This window comes from Herpailurus yagouaroundi, unplaced genomic scaffold (genome assembly GCF_014898765.1).
Source record: "Herpailurus yagouaroundi ecotype Mexico unplaced genomic scaffold, PumYag 28, whole genome shotgun sequence".
NCBI lineage: Eukaryota > Metazoa > Chordata > Mammalia > Carnivora > Felidae > Herpailurus > Herpailurus yagouaroundi.
The window spans coordinates 146,033,836-146,040,113 of NW_024412376.1; positions in this window are offsets into that span (position 1 = coordinate 146,033,836).

The following is a 6,278-nucleotide window of genomic DNA, read 5'->3' on the forward strand; positions in this document are numbered from 1 at the left end:
ACAATATATGTATATATATGTATATGTATATACAATATATGTATATACAATATATGTATATACAATATATACATATATACATATATAGTATATATACTATATATAGACCAATGCATACATTAGAATATACACAATATATACATTAGATACATTATTAGAATGCACCCAATATATACATTAGATAGTTTTAAGATTGCAATCCAAAAGCAGAATTTCTGAGAATTTTTTTTTAATTTTTTTTTAAATAATTTTTTTTAAAAAATAAGAACAAGAAGTATCAAAGGAGAATAGAGTTCAAAAACAAAACCATGCTTTATGACTACCTGATTTACCTAAAGATGTTGCTCTGCAAAGAATGGTCTTTAAAATAAGCGATGGCATGTCGGTGGAATATCCACGTAAAAAAACTATAAATGACTAACATTTTCTTCCTCACAAAATACAAAATAATTTCTTTAAGATTGATCGCAGAACTAATGTAGAGTAAAAAAGCAGTGATGTTTCAATAGAAAAACATTGTAAAATATACTTATTATATTTGAGTATCAAAGGTTTCCTAAAGGACACAAACATCACCAATAATCAAAATTAACATTAATAGTTTAAGGATAATGATATGAAAAAATTCTGTTTAAGAAAGGAAATATTAAGGGGCACCTGAGTGGCTCAGTCGGTTAAGCGACCGACTTTGGCTCAAGTCTTGCTGTTTATGGATTTGAGCCCCACATCGGGCTCTGTGATGACAAATAACTCAGAGCCTGAAGTCTGCTTCGGATTCTGTGTCTCCCTCTCTGCCTCTCCCCTGCTCATGCTCTGAGACTCTCTGTCTCAAAAATAACTAAACATTAAAAAAATAATAAGAAAGAAAGGAAATATTAAGACAGTAATAAGGGAACCCAGCAACTAGAAAGGGATACTTGTAATATACACAGACTACCAATAACTTCTACACATAATATAGACAGTATAATTAGGAGTATTTTACAAAACAGATATTCAAGGGGCGCCTGGGTGACGCAGTCGGTTAAGCGTCCGACTTCAGCCAGGTCACGATCTCGCGGTCCGTGAGTTCGAGCCCCGCGTCAGGCTCTGGGCTGATGGCTCGGAACCTGGAGCTTGTTTCCGATTCTGTGTCTCCCTCTCTCTCTGCCCCTCCCCCGTTCATGCTCTGTCTCTCCCTGTCCCAAAAATAAATAAATAAACGTTGAAAAAAAATTCAAAACAGATATTCAAACGGTCAGTAATCATATGGAAAGGTGACGAAGAGCATTTGTCATTGCAAATATGCAAATTAAAATGTCTTTGGGATGCCGTGACACACACACAATAGAATGGCTACCATTCAAAACCTAACAAACTCGAGGGTTGCCAATGATGTAAGACAACTGGATTGCCGATGGAAAAATAAATTGGTTAAATAACTTTGGAAGACAGTTTGCCAGTGTCTATTAAAACTATGAAATGACCAAGGAAATACACACCCAAGTTTTATATTAACGAGAAAAGGGTTCATTTGTCGACCAAATGATACAGGGTTTCATAGCAGCTTGATTCATAAAAGCTCACAATTTGACATGACTCAAAGTCCAATCCTGGAATGGGTAACTACAGTATGCGACACTCAAGCATTGTAAAAATATGTCAATATAAAAAAGAGAATGAGCACCACACTCGACAATGTGGATGACTCTCGCTGACAGAATACTGAGCAAAATCAGTCTTAAACAAAAGAGCATATATACTGGGTTCTGATGCCTCAAATTTAAGAACAGGCAAAACTTACCTATATTTTGATGGTAAAAGTCACCTCTGGGAAGCTGTATCGCCTAAGAGTGATCAAATAGGATATGCTTGTAAATATTGAATATCTTGATTCAGGTGCTGGTTACATGGCTATAAACACATTTATTGAGACTTTATACATTTAGTGGGACTTTTTTTTTTTGCTTTAGCACAAATACAAATATTTTGATAGAGACAATGTCTGTATGATTTAAAAGAAAATATTATTGTTGGTCTGTTCAGGTTTGTCTATATTCTTACAGATATAAATCTTCCAATTAAAAAACACAAATTTGTGTATCATGTTAAACATAAATTTCCATCTTAATTAACATTTAAATAAAACTGTAAAAACTCAAAATATTAAAATCAACTTCCGAATTCAAGTTCTTTCTGGGACCAAAACATTAAATTGTATCATATACAACAAATCAATGAGATGATAGATACTATGAATAAAAGTAACTATTCTATTTATTTATTTTGAGAGAGAGAGAGAGCAGGGGGAGGGCAGAGAGAGGAAGAGAGAGGATCCCAAGCCGGTGCATGCTGTGGGCACACAGCCCCCTGTGGGGCTTGAACACAAACTGTGAGATCATGACCTGAGCTGAAATCAAGAGTCAAAAGCTTAACCAACTGAGCCACCCAGGCAGTCCTATTCTATTGTGTTTGAATCTCTAAAAATCTCTTACCATTACTCTTAACTCTTTGTGTTCTCAGGGTAACTAGGAAATAAGGAGGTTTATACAACGTTAGAAAAACCACAAGATGCATTCTCCTATAACAATATAAAAATTGTAGATAATCTAAAACAAGATAACCTTAAGAAATAAAATCTCAAAGTAGCTGAAAATCAGTAGTTCTCAACCTTTTTAGTTTCAGCAACTGTTTACCCTCTAAAACTTTCCTATGGACCCAAAGAGCTTTAGCTTGAGTTATAGAGTTTTCTGTACTCTATGTAAAATAAAAAATGAGAAAAGTTAGTGTATCTATTTTGTTTGTTTGTTTATTTCAAGAACTTATTTAAATTCCAGCTAGCTAACATATAGTGTAATACTGATTTCAGGAGTAGAATTTTGTGATTCATCATCTATTAATTCATTTAAAATGAGTAAACAAAATAGCTATTACTTACCATATTGATTCTACTTTTCTAAAAATATTTTTCAAAACCAAAACAATAAAAAGAGTAGTATTGCTTTCTGTTTTTAAAAAATGTCTTTAATGTCTGATTTCATAGAGGACAGTTGATTCTCATACTATATCTGTATGCAGTCTGTTCTTCTATTATATGCCATTTGGCCTTTGAGAAATTCTATGTTCCACTTCAGAAAGAATGGGAATAATCATACTATTATTATGAAAATGGATTTGACCTTACGGACTGCTTGAGAGTATCTCAGAGATATCCAGGACTCTCTGACCCTAGTTTGAGGTCAACTGATATAGATTTCTTTCTCTAAACACCAAAAGATTAGATTTAGTCCCTTCCATCTATTTAAAGACCACATTCCAGAACAAGCCTCTGGATTAGAAGAATGAAAAGACACAAACTTGTCTGCAAGATCTCTTGGCCGCCATTCTTGTTTGTCTTCGGGGGCAACATGTTTCTAAGAACTGCATTTGAGAATCTTACGAACCTCTGATGTGTAGTAACAAAATAACTCTTCAAAATGCCCATCTTGAACAAGTGACCAGAACATGCTGGCACCAGTAATTCTATTCAGAATTTGCAGTTAAAAATAAAGTTAGCATTAATAGAAAAAAAAAAAAAAAGCCTATTTATCAAAAGAATTCCACCTCTGGTTATCTAACAACAACCCAGTTACTGAAGGAGATTAAAAGGACAGAAAATGAAGGGTTGCAAAATCATGCTCTAAGCACTTTTCCCAGGGGAAAAAAAAAAAAAAAAGTGGTCAGAAAGATAAAAGCAGACTGAACTTGACCGGTTTAGGGTCATCAAGGCCTACCTCTGTTCCAGCATTTTTTTTTTCTTTAACAAAAACATTAAGAAGATGAACAAAAAATATGGAGGGATTTTTTTTTTAAGCACCAGAAGTATTTTTAGAGACATTTTTAGTTGAATTAAGTATGGAAAGATAAATCTTAATTGCTAGGTTGCAGCAACTACATCCTCAGTATTGCACACATAATCAAAAGAAGATGAGGTGAACAGTTTTGTTGAGGTATTAGCTTCTAACCAAAAAAGGCTTTATGTGTTGATGAAATAATAGGAGTGTGGTGTGGTCATTCACAAAGGGAAAGGCAAGAAAAATGCTTCTAATGGCCATTCAGTGATGACTTCTTTTGAAGTCATGGTGGAAAATTGCTTCAGGAAACATAAAACTACTCTGAAACAAACCAGAGGGGAACGTTATGACAGAGTGATAAAATACGCAAACAAAAACCAGGGGAGGAGTGTGGTCCAAATGTGTTTTTTTTTGAAAATCAGCAGAGAGGGGAGCAGGGGGTGGCTCAGTCATTTAAGCATCTGATTCTTGATTTTAGCTCGGGTCATGACCTCAAGGTTTGTGAGTTCAAGCCCCACATCAGGCTCTGTACTGTTGGTGCTGAGACTGCTTGGGATTCTCTCTCTCTCCCCCCCTCTCTTTGCCCCTCTCCCACTTGTGCTGTCTCTCTCTCTCTCTCAAAAATAAATAAACTTAAAAAAAAATAGGCAAAGGAAACCAAAATACAACTACAATAACCAGACAACAGCTTCAGGTGCCATGTTTTTAAAACAACTAAAGCACATTTTCTCAGATATGTTACTGAGATACTAATTTGGGGAGAATATAATAACAACTATCATGTTCCCACTGAACCTAATACCATTTTTGTGACCTGATTTTTTTTTTTTTTGTGGTATGTTTTTTAAAAAAATATTTTTGGGGCGCCTGGGTGGCTTGGTCTGTTAAACGTCCGACTTCAGCTCAGATCATGATCTCACGGTCCGTGGGTTCGAGCCCCGCGTCGGGCTGTGTGCTGACAGCTCAGAGCCTGGAGCCTGTTTCAGATTCTGTGTCTCCTCTCTCTCTGCCCCTCCCCTGTTCATGCTCTATCTCTCTCTGTCTCAAAAATAAATAAACGTTAAAAAAAAATTAAAAAAAATATTTTTAAGTTTTCTATCATAAAATAAATATATAGTATAACATATCAATAAGATTTTTAAAAACTCAAATATTCACATAAAGCTTCACAAAAAAGAAATGTTACCAGTATTTGAAACATCTTGCAGATCTCAGAAGTCTTAGAATCTTCCCTTCCTCCAGAGTTGATTATCTTAACTTTAATATTTATATTTCACTTCCTTCTTTTTAATTTTTATCAAAAAATATGCATCCATAAAAATAAAGTCTTTCATAAGTTATGTTTCTAAACTGCATAAAAATGGACTCTTGAGGTACTTGGGTGTCTCAGTCCATTGGGTGTCTGACTCTTGAGTTCAGCTCAGGTCATGATATCAAGGTTTGTGAATTCGTGAGATGGAGCCCCAAGTCGGGCTTCACGCTGAGTGTGGAGACTGTTTGGGATTCTCTCTCTCTCTCCCTCTCCCCCTCTTTCCAGCTCATGTGCTCTCTCTCTCTCTCTTTCTCTGTCTCAAATAAAAAAAAAACAAATGTACTCTAAGTTCATGCATTCTTCTTTCTGTGAGTAACATTTTGCTCAATTAATGTTGATTTGTGCTGGTAAATATGGTTCATTCATTCTCAATGGTGGATAGCATTCAATTGTGTGTTTGTATTATAACATTTATTTTTCTATTTCCCTATCAAATGATATTTGTTTCCTTTTTAAAACTTTATTAAAATGGTTACCATGTACCATTCTTTTACACGCATACATTTTTTTCTAGAGTGTGTACCCAGGAATCTAATGTCTAGTTAATAGAGTATACATGTCTTCAATTTTACTAGATGATGCTTATCTCTTTCTTAAAGTTCTTGAATTAATTTAGTTCTCATCAGTGAAGGATGCGAAAGCACAGGGTCCACATATCTCCACATTTGCCAACCATAATACTATTTTCAAGTACAGTATTTTATTTTTGGCAATCTGTTGAACGTTGAAAGCAGCATACATGTGGTCATTTTAATGTGCATTTCCCCAATTACTAATGAGTTCAATATCTTTGCATGCATATATCGATCAGTTGGATATCTATGTGAGGTAACTATTTAGTTTGCCCAATATTTTGTTTGGGCTTTCTGGATGTTCCCTATTAATTTTTGATATCTTTTCATCTTATATGTTTCATCCATATGGTTTCCAAGGTGATTCCCTTTCACAAATAAACGTATGGAGTCTTTTTTTTTTTAATTTTTTTTCAACGTTTATTTATTTTGGGGACAAAGAGAGACAGAGCATGAACGGGGGAGGGGCAGAGAGAGAGGGAGACACAGAATCGGAAACAGGCTCCAGGCTCTGAGCCATCAGCCCAGAGCCTGACGCGGGGCTCGAACTCACGGACCGCGAGATCGTGACCTGGCTGAAGT